The 11742-nt window shown below is 42.5% G+C and overlaps 1 long non-coding RNA gene across 1 annotated transcript; it reads left to right on the forward strand.

Moving 5' to 3' along the window:
- Positions 1-608: 608 nt before the first annotated feature.
- On the forward strand, positions 609-2158 carry LOC124706113. The gene is made up of 3 exons (XR_007004282.1): positions 609-669; positions 915-971; positions 2115-2158. It is a non-coding gene; the product is annotated as an uncharacterized LOC124706113 (long non-coding RNA).
- Positions 2159-11742: the final 9584 nt, after the last annotated feature.

Genomic DNA, 11742 nt, shown 5'->3' on the forward strand with positions numbered 1-11742 from the left:
GTTCTTCCCTGACTGATCTATGTAGTTAGATAACAAATACTATTAGCATGTTTCTATTTCTCTGGATCACATGTTGTCTGGATACTTATCGATATTGACAATCTACTTGCATGCATTCATGTGTTTAGGTAACCAGTATACTGATTAAAAGATTCAGTATTAGTTATTCACTTCTATTCTTGCAAATACCAGTTATTCTTTCAATCCAACGAACACTGTAAATTTTCTTATATTCCAGGCTAACATAATAGAGGGTTGCTAGCTGCATAGATCGACTGAAGGCACAGCTCAAAGAAAGTTCAGTTTACATCTTTGAAATGTTCATGGTTGCTGATACATGGAAGAAGTACAAGATAACAGATTATCCATATGAAATCAAGATTACTCATCGCTCAAAGATCCAATAGATTATCCCACTTGAGGTCCCCCAAGCACGTACTGTCAACAACACTTCTATCTGGTATTTTATTTACTCCACACACTTCTTTAATTATTCATTCTACCCTATTATTATTATTATTATTATTTTCCCCTGACTGCCATTTTCCAACTAAGCCAATACTTTTCTCATGTGTCACAAGATGTTGGTTTAGTGGATGTGGTGACATATATCATACCATAAGAAACAAATCAAGACCCAAGAACAAATATTCACCTTATCGACACAAGGTATAATTTCCAACACAATCACCGATAGTTTGACTTCTAATTAGAACACGACACATGGTATAATTTCCAGAACACAGTTTAAGATAATTTGAATTCAAATAGTTTTTTGTACTGCCCTATCCAGAAACTTGATGTTACATGATTTCATCAAACTAGAACTCTTGGGAGTGCATTGCATGTTGAGTTAAATTTGGCTAGAATATTATTGAGTAATTATTTCAGCTGAAAATTTGTTCGTGATGCAGATTGTGGGCAATCATGGATATGAGATACAATTGATGTTTAGTAATATTCACTTCATGGTATGTTTCCCCTTTCACTGTATTTTGTATATTAGAGAAAATATGTCGTGACCTTCTGGTCTTGCTAGCAGATGCTTCTTGATTTGAGGACCCAACACTTTAAGTGATTCGTTTTCAAGTCCATGTAGATTACTCATTTGAATAACAAGAATAGTATCTTCTACCAGGTTGTTTGAGCATCCTCTATCAGATAGTCAAGCATAGGTACATCTTATGTTAGTTCCTGATTCACATTTCCTGGACTCATATATGTATGTCCATATATGCAAAATTATATATCATGTAACTTTCTGAGCCTGGAAGTTGTTAGTTACTACAAGTAAAATTATATATGAGTTGGTGGATGCAACAGAATACAGGTTTTAAAACTAATCAATTCATGTGTTTCAGTTTTATATTCTCCTATTTATATGCAATGAACTGAACATCCTTTTTGGGATGGTTTGATTGCCTTTCTAATTACAGATTCCTATTACCGTAGTTTTCTCATACTTGGTTGCTCTGGCTTGCATAGTTTTCTCATACTTGGTTGTTCAGTATCTAATTGTCACACCGAAAATATAAAGTTCTCAGAATAACCGGTCAGCCAGAGCAAAACATTTAGCAGGGGTATTTTATTTTCACCATTTTCTGTGAGCATTGGAAGAGTTGCATCTCCACAACATTTCACTAGCCTTCCAATGGAAGAATCAACACGCGCTTCTTGAATCTTGCTCTGGAGCATAACTATGGGAATCCACATTGGGGTTATGAAATAGGAATTACAACTTGTGGAGGTTGCTTATGCTTAAGTGTCACTTAAGAGAATGATTTCCTATGTAGGCAGAATGCCTCACTATTTGTGTGTGGGAAAAGGGACTCTACATATGGATAAAGGGAGATTGGGTGTATATGTGTCTTAATTAAACTATTATATATTTTAATTAGCGGGCACAACCAAAACATACATTATGAATGAATAATTATGTTCACCTAATGGAGTGATGGGTCAGGTTGAGATTTATCTATATTTTTAGAGATCTTCTAAATCATTAGTAGATGTCAATTTTATTTGAACAAGCCTTCTTTGCTTACGAACGTTTTTTTACAAAGCAGCTGAATGTCGGTGGTTCCCGTGGGCAATTGATTATCCCATTTCTGCAGTTGCCTCCATAACACAAAGTTCAGCAAAGAAAAAAATTTGAAGGAATGACTCGTTTGAGCAGATGGTACGCTGCTAATTTTTCTATAATGGATAACATGATAATGATATATTGGTTGACCAACTTAAGCTATAGTGGAGATTTATGAGATTCCAATATTTTCTAGCTCCAGTTTGGAAGCTTCGATTGCAAATGGAGAAAATATACTATATTTTTCCATTTCTATCTGTCAAATGTTGCTTTGAATATTAGGCTCTTTCCTTGAGGTGATACATTAGCAAATGGAGACAATGTACTAGATATTCTGCTTTGAATATTAGGCTCTTTCCTTGAGGTGATACATTAGCAAATGGAGACAATGTACTAGATATTTCTATACCTATGATCCAAATATTACTTTGCACTATGTTGGCTTGTGTGAAACTTAGGCTCGTTTTCTTGAAGCGATACATTTAGCAGATGGGATCGAACATTTTTTGTTCGAAATTAATTATTGTGTCCTGGTGCCCTTTTTTTTTTTTGGCTGCAGAATGGAATAGACATATGCTCTTGTTAGCAATGGATCTGGTTTCAGCATCTTCACTTCGGTCGCTCTGCAAGAAATGTAATTTTTTTGTAGGCCTCTTAAATATTTATGAGCAAAGCCCAGCACGAGAAACTTGTCCAGTTCAGCATATCTTGTAATACATAGCGCCCATTACCTATTTCCATGAAATCTTTTTTGATTAACTTTGCTAATGCGGTGCCCATGACTTCTCGTGAGATGCGTGTGTTTACGTATTTACAATGCAAGAAAGTTAAAGTGATTGATCGCAACCATCTTATGAAGCATCTGCCTACCCTACAAATCGAGTAGTACCTATAGAGGAGGAAAGAAACGAGGAGCAATGGTTGAATGACAGGTTTATAAAACCAAACAAACTATTGTATGCATTGTAGAAAATTGTCAAGACAGAATTGTATATACTACTTATATACATAATATTTTTTATTAAATGTTCTCAATGTAAAAACATATTATATATATTCCTTTCTCATTGTTTCATGCTTTTTTGCATTTTTCGGAATTGATTTACATATTGACTTAGGATCAGCAAAGTTTTCTTGTGGATGGCAATTACACAATGAAAATCCCACTAATTGTTCTACATAGAGATGACTTACATGATGGAAAATCTCTTAGTGTGTGTAAGATAGAAATAACAGATGATGGTTTAAGATTATAAGATGGCTAAAAATAAAAAGGTTCGATATATGAAAACTACAAGTCACCTTGCTTGCGATTCCCGACAAAATAAAATCACCTTTCTCGATGTATTGTTTTCCCGTGGCAACGCACGGGCATTTGCACTAGTAATATCAAAAGATACCAATTACACCCAGCCTCTGCAATAACGCACCACCCTAATGGCACTACGGATGCACGCAGCCAAAAATAGAAAAGAAATCTAAGAAAAAAAAGTTCCGCTACAGTATCTCGAGCCTAACAACAGCAATACATCCACCACCAAGACAACACCTGAAATACAGACTCTCCAAAAACGACACCTTCAAGAAGGGAACAATGCTCTAACATCGTCATCACCCGATCAAAGATCTTAGGTTTTCACCTTGAAGATAGTCCCCGCTCTCAAAACAATGCATCAAACAAGGTCATTGCCAGGCACAACCAGTTAAGGCCAGACCTTAGGTTTTCACCCAGAAAGGTAGGACTCTGAACTTCACCTGTGTTGTCGCCCCCACTTTCATACCGCTGTTGTGAAGCCCGGAACACCAAGCAAGTCTCTCAACAACACAGAGACTTGAACCTCCCTTAGCTAGTCCTCCCATCCGGCCTTCATGAAATTCTCTTCTTCCGACTTTCATCATGGATCCATAGTCACTTGATGTCAACACAGAAAAATGGCTTCGCGCCGCTCCCTCCAGAACCAAACGGTCGGAATAAAAGCATGGGTGCGCGCGACCCAATAGCACCCGATCCAGCAAACTACGGGCAAAAGATGCGTTGATGCATTCGCCGGTGGAGCCTTCCGGAACTCAACACTCCGGCTAGATGAAAAGGATCAGCATCCAGTAGGTCTTCATCTTCGCAGAAGAAGAACCCTAGGACCACCACCTTCAAACCCGAAGCAGACGAGCAGGCCCCCACGCCGCCATCCGCTAGCCAACGATAACGAAGGAGAATTCGGTGGACGGCGGAAGCCGCAACCACACCATCCTCGCCCCGCACATCGCCGCCCGCTTCCTCGCGCCGCCAGCAGAAGCCGACGATAGATCTCGGCGGGCACAAGATCCAACAGCCGCCGCCACCACCATCCATCGCCAGAGGCCGTGGAGGAGGAGCCGCCGCCGCACAACCAGGGACGCTGCCCTAGACGCGGAACACGCTGAAGCCGGAGGTCGCCGCCACCGCCGGTCGCCGCCTCCAACAACCCCCAGGCACTTTGGCGCCGGGGCCCGCCGCCACCGTGACCAGCACCGATGGCAGCGGCGGAGGGAGAGAAACGGTGGGAGGGGGCGGCGGGAGGAGGGAGATCGGCCCCCCGGCGGCGCCCTGAGGAGCGCCGAGCGCCACGGGAGGGGCTGTGTTGGGCCGCGTCGCTGTCATTTCTATCAATAAAACATCAATAATTTCAGAGTCTACAACTCCGTATGTGCCAGTGTTTTTACACTCGCCTGAAGCCTGATCAAGATGAAGAAGGTGGCGTCACCATTTTCGGTGGGAAGCTCCGGCAGGCACTTGCCGTGGAAGCTTTGCCCCAAGTAGGGCCCTACCCAAGAAAATGGAGGTCATGTGCAAATCAAAAATTAGGCCCTCTTTGTCACCATTGGCAATTAGGAAAACATGAATCTTTGTAAAATACTTATCATGTTGAAAGTACTTCTTGAAAAAGATCTTTAATTTATTTGTTATAAGAAATCTTCTCCAAAATGTGATGTATCAAAAACAGAACATAGAAGCAAAATGGAATTTAACAACCTTTGATTTATCGAACAGCAGCGATTGTGGCTCCGGTTGCTCCTCCTCCTGATGAATGGCGTTTGGCGGGAAAGCACTTGTGGCCGGGCCTCCAACACCAACGAATGCAATCAGATCGCAGGGGCGGTAGCAATCATCAAGGGGATCAGAAGCAGAAAAGAGAGATGAGAAACTAAGAAGAAAACACCAAATATAGATATTGAATTGAGGTCGCAGCCTGCACCATACCTTACCTGTTTACTAGAACATAAAAGCGCGCGTTGCCGCGCCCGTCCATGTTAAGATGAAACCAATATAAATATATGATAAACTTAGAAAAATATTAACATTTAATCAAATTTGAATAGCTGAAATTAGAAAGAAAAAGGCAACTAAAGGAAAAAAAATATGATAGAAAACAATTTGTTCTTTATGGATTTTTGAATTTAACGATCATTCTGGCTCAACCTCCTTAGAATGGCAGACTTGCTACATGTAGCACTGAATAACATGTGTAATCTCCAGCTCATAAATTTAATCACAAATACACCATGTATATATTCCATTACTGGACGAACATAATTTCAAAATTTAAGGGTTACTTCCATTAAACTTCAGTTAACTTTACGCAATTGGAATTAGGCTAGTTAGAATATAAAAAATGGATACTCTACGATAGTAAACTTACACCCAAAATAGAACATCTGCAGATATTGTTTTATACTCAATGATATTCTGCCAATTCTATATCTGCAAGAGAATCTCGGTCATGTGACGATATCATCGACTTCAGGTGGACCGCGAAGCTTGGGAAATGTGGCAGTTATGACCTTCAAACGTTAACATAAAGTATTTAGTAAGAAGTCTAATAGCTTCAAACTAAATGCTCATGGGAAGAATGCATGAATCAAACATGTACATATACGTTTCCAGAAGCTAGGATAAACGACGCTTTGCAAGTTTTAGGTTACTAAAATAAAAAATAAGGTCAAGACACTCCAGTCCATCTTAGAAGTCAATAAATATGAATAGTAACACTTAACACATATAATTTGGGAGGATAAATAGATTGATGGATTTCATTGTGTGACTTATCCCATATTTTCATATCTGCCACATGCGTCAAACTAAGGCCTAGAAGCAGGCCTAGAAGCATGCACGCATTCATTTCTTTGGAATTGGACTAAAGATACTCGACCTGAAAATATGTGCTCAGAAATTGGTGGAACCAACCGACTCCACCACCAAGGATTGCCATGAGCAGCCGCACAAACGCATGAATTGATGCATTGAAGAGAACAAAAAATTGATCAATGGGGCTAGAAAAAACCGTGTCCTTGATGGAGATGGAGTCGATGTGGCACTGGTAGTAGAGGTTGATGTCATCAACACCGAAGAAACAACTACATATGCAAGCATTCAATGTGAAACAGATAACAATCAATAAAGCAAATTGACTTCCATAAAGGGTAGCATAATAGATCCTTTTTACAAAGCACCAAACTATTGTATACTCTGTGTGGGACAAATTTACCTTCAAATCTATTAATTTGACTCAAGTATCTACAAATGGAACAAAAAATCACATACATATTAAGATGACCATAAGTAATAATGTGCTGAGAAGGTAAAATTAAACTTTGACTCAATCTACGTATACTATAGTGAATGGAAAATGGTGGTGCCCAAAATAGCTGACCTCCATACAAAATTTATGGCCAGGAGGCACCACAAGGTATGTGACAGTTTGTTGCTGCAGTCGGGCGAATAGCTAGGTTAAAACTCAGCTAGAGGTTTGCTTAGATTTGTTGTTCCGATCTTTATCTTATAAACCTTTTTTTAAAATTAGCAACACAACAATACAAAAGCATGTCAAAATAAACAATAAAATAGAAAAAACCTTGTTGAGTAAACATGTCATTATAATCCACCGACATGCCAAACAGTCTAATTTTTGTACATATATAAACACAAATAATGCCTGACAAAGTCTCCGCTATTTATTTAAATGGATTCTGTTTAGCATACCAGATGCGAGGAAGACAATGTTGTAATATTTATAGTAACTTAGGTGAAGCTATTCTACTGAAATGGGTAATATCTGAAGTTTGTGGAACAAATAATAGGTTATATGGAATGCATCACTGCTATGAAAGATTGGGCATTTCAGCTATGTGGATTTATGTGTAATGCTCCACACATGTTTTTCTTAGTAAATACACAACCCAACTTGATACTGAAATATATTCCAGGTTACATATCATGTGTTCCAAATCTCCGTATAAGCTCACCTTGCAAAACCAAATGTTCACGGTATTTATATTAGGAGATATTTAAAATAACTAAAATAATCTTCTTAGAAAACTCATTACTCTCTCACCTGAATATGAAAATATAATGGATTGGTTTTCGTCACCAACTCTCCTAAGAAATGAATACTGCATTTCTCCTGGTGTTATTCAAAAACAGATGTCAAGAGGCTTTGCTCTATCTGCAAGAAATCAAAAGGAAATTATAAGAAGCGAACAACTGAACATGTCAGATTTTTAAAGACAACTGACTTCTCGTGTACCTTGCGTTAGTCGTTTCCATTTAGCTAGCTGCAATCAATATGAAGGATCTATGTATGTAATCCAGTGACCATCAATAATCAATCGTACATTACAATTGTATTGCTTCAGACTCAAGTTGCAATGGAGTCAACACTGTGTGTTGTTGCAATCCTTCTGACATAACTATGTCGCCACCTATCCTTGTCCTCCAGCATAGTTTACTCAACCTAACAAGTATATATTAAAAAATTATAACAACCTATTACCCATTACATCGAGCATGTAACTGTTAGCTACCAGTGTCCTTCTCTTCATGACAAACTCTTCACGCCCATCAGGCAATGTCATAGTCAATTGGGCGGGGGGGGGGGGAGTCCATGAGAACCTCAGCCATCTCATTTCCATCTTCACCACATCCCGCATAAACAACAGCTTCAGAATTGGAGTGCAGAGATTATTCAACTCAGTACTCAGTACATAGATGCTGCCAGGAAATATACAGAAGGAGGTTCTTTCTGTGCACAAGTTCTGTACGTGAAGAAGAAAGATGAATTTATCAGTACGGAGATGTGGTGAAAGAGGAAACATAGACTGGCTTGCAAGTTATGTCCGTGAACAAATGAAATCAGTATTGCAAAAGAACATACATGTATGCCAAATAGTACTACAGAATAATTAGCAGAATAAATGATCGACGAGCAGAGCAATGAATCGACATTTAGCCCACATGAACCAGCTCAAATCTACACTCAACATCACAAAGAATACTATAGTCGATTGGCAGCTACATAGGACATGGTCGTTATTTTAAACAACGGGTGTATGAAACTGTGTTGTGTCATTCAATTTTGGCATGGATTTGGGACTCCGTTTTAAAAGAATTGCTTGCTGCACATAAATTTATATCTTATATACACATAAAATTTAAAACGGCGCACAATTTCAGGGTAGAATTTAGCGAACCATTGCATCTCTTGACATGCTCCTAGAGGATGAACCGACAAATAAAATTGTAGCATACAGTTGACATGCACCGAAAAAATCATTATTTCTTACTACCACTTTTCTATTTTTTTTTTTTGACAAAGTAACTTTTGTATATGTTGTTTTACAGATTCTATGCACATGCTAAACTTCTTCAGGTATCAAGCCATCTTAGGACAGAAGCTATCCTCACATCTCTCTTCTCTTGCAAAGTTGCAAAACCACTGGATCGAGTTTTCCTACCACTAACAAAAAACACAGGGCATGGGGAACGACTGATCAAATGCTCAGGTGCAGCATTGAAGTATATCTCCATCTTAATCACAAGCACGAACGAGTAGAAAGTCACATACAGAAAACTCATAAATTCTCCACAACATAACAAGTACTCCCGAAGAATGAAGGAAAAGTAAATCTTAAGGCAAAAGAATGAAGGAAAGAAGAATTTAGCAACAAGACTGTGTCTAACACGGAGATCCAATCATTCAATTTTCCATCTGCCGATCTGATCAACGTGTTTATTTAATTTCAGAAAATGAACAGTTTGCGTTGAAACAGTTCAGGGGACATTGCCTTGACTGGTAGAACCAAACATTGTGATCCGACGTAGCCTCCAGATAGCTTCTCCCAACCCGGACTGGTTGATTTCGCGGGAGACCTGGCGGCAAGGACGCCGATGCCGTCGCATCTCCTCATCTCCGCCGGTCAGGTCTCCACCCGCCACGGCGCAAGCCCTGCACACCAAGTGACCTGGGCTATGATTCGAGAGGGAGCGAGGGTGATAGCAAGTTCGAGACAATCCGGACGATATGGGGCGACAGTGATAGGGCTGGCCGGCCGGGAAAGGAGGGTGGTGACTGGTGAGGGAAGGAAGAAGCGGCGGAGATGCTGGCAGCTGGTGGCGCAACACACCTGAATAAGGACGGGAACAGGAAGAGACATCGTCTGCTGATAGGGTTCCTTACGGTGAGCAGTTCACTGGGCTGCGTGTTTTACAACGTACGGCCCGATTAAGCACAGAGCGCGCAGGTCGGTTCCGGGAGTAGCAGCCCAGAGACGCTGGGCTAGCCGCCACAACGTCAACGCGCGGGGTAACTAAAAATCAATCGAGACCGTTTAACAATCCGATCCAACGGATTAGAGCATGAAATCGCTGAGAGAAGGCCTAGCTAGGTGCGTCTTACTGTTAACTAATTTCCCCATGATAGATATATACTCTAGTTCTTCTTTATGCTTCAAAAAAAAAACTAGAGTATATATCTATCATGGGGAAATAGGGGCTAAATTTATCTTGGTAGAAGCTACGATCGAAGATCAATAGGACAACACTGAGAGCAGCCGTTCGAACCCCCGGAAAAATCCGGATATAACAAACGCCGGATTGGATGTAAAAATGGTGTGGGGGCAATTTTTTCCCAGTCGCACCCCGGCATTCGCCCATCAGCGGCAGTAGATTCAAAATATCGTCTTCCCTCAACACAAAAGAATCGCCTAAGTTCGGCGATCGGATCAGCCACATTCCGGCGATCGAAATTAGACGATTACAGGCTCATCGGCGGTCCCGTCCTGAGCATCAGCGTCTGGCGGTGAAGCATGGGCGTCGGCAGTTGTCGCAGCGGCGGGAGTTGACGTCGAAGCGGAGGACGAAGGAGCCGACGGTGGCCGGAGGATTTCTTGGCGATGGGCGTCGTACCAAGCCCTCGTCTCCTCGTCCATGTTGGCATCATTGCCGCCGATCAGGAACGCCGGGTCGGTGTTCCTCTTCTTCGCCGCGGAGGTTTCCTTGAGCAAGGCAATCCGGACGCCCTTGTTGGCGAGCATCGCCTTCCACCGCACATCGTGCTTGTCGTCCCTCCCAGCGGCGTAGGTCTACTCGTCTTCTTTGTCGATGTAGGTCTGCTCGTCTTCTTTGTCGACGTCTTGGGTACCATCATTCTCATCGTGGTGACCGTAGTCGAGGTTGACGCCGTCCCGCGACGCGATGGCTTTCGTCGCCCTTGCCTCCTCTTGTGTGAAGAAACTCGGGCTCGATGCGGCGGCCACGGAGCCCGCCATGATCATCTCATGCATCACAGGCTCATTCGGCGGCGGCATCCTGGAGTTGGAGGAGAGCGGCCCACATCGCAGGGCAGGCGAGATGCCCTCGTACATCGCGTCGTCGTACACCGGCGGTGATGGCGTAAACCCGGCCATGTCGGCGGCGTAGGTGTCGTGGAACATGGTCGTGGCCGGCGACGCCTGCTAGAAGGAAGGAGAGCCGATCATGCCTTGCGTCGGCCATGGCCCGGGTAATTGGCTGACGCGCGGCTGGTTGAAGTTGATGGAGATCAGCCTCGCTTGTTCCTCCGCCGCCGCTGCCACCCTCTTCGCGTTGCACTTCTTCTAACTATCTGCCCTTCCGCACGTTTCGTTCCGCCGCCGCTCCTGGTCCGCCGCCCACTCCGCATTTGTCATGCCTGACGGCCTCTGTTTTGGCGCCCGCGGCTTCCTCGCATTCGACGCGCAATCGGCGGCGAGCTTCTTCGGTGGCATGGTGGTGGAAGGGAAGAGGAGGAGCTGGAACTGTTGGGGAGAATGGCGGTAGCTACTCCGAAATTCGGCGGGGGAAATGGTTCTATGCGGGGAAAATGGAGGGAAAACGAAATTAATGGAGGGAACTACCAGTTCTGTCACCGACAACGCGGGTCCGCTCGACGTTTCACGCGCTTTTGTTTCATCCGGAGTCCCCGATCGGGCCTCGGGAACCCGGGGATGGCCTGGGCTCTCCAGACGGATGAAAGGCCTAAGTCGGACAAAAACGAGGGTCCGGGGGCGCGACTGGGCCGTTTTCGTCCATCCGGATGGAAAAAATGCGTCCTGGGGGCCTCGTCGCGGAGACGGCTGGAGATGCTCTAAGACTAGTCATAGTGGCGAGGAACATAGAGTAGTAACATGCACATGTTACTACTCTATGTTACTACCTTCATAGTGGAGAGTAACATATGTGTGGTGTCATTCAAACTAATACTCCCTCCGTTTCCAGATATAGGTTGTATAGTTTTTAGCACGGAAATTAAGAAACACATATTGAGGACAAGTTACACGAGTTTTAGGCAAGATTACCCCTGAATTATTGCTTTGAGAAAAATAGAGGA

The sequence above is a fragment of the Lolium rigidum genome, chromosome 4 (genome assembly GCF_022539505.1).
Source record: "Lolium rigidum isolate FL_2022 chromosome 4, APGP_CSIRO_Lrig_0.1, whole genome shotgun sequence".
NCBI classification, from domain to species: domain Eukaryota; kingdom Viridiplantae; phylum Streptophyta; class Magnoliopsida; order Poales; family Poaceae; genus Lolium; species Lolium rigidum.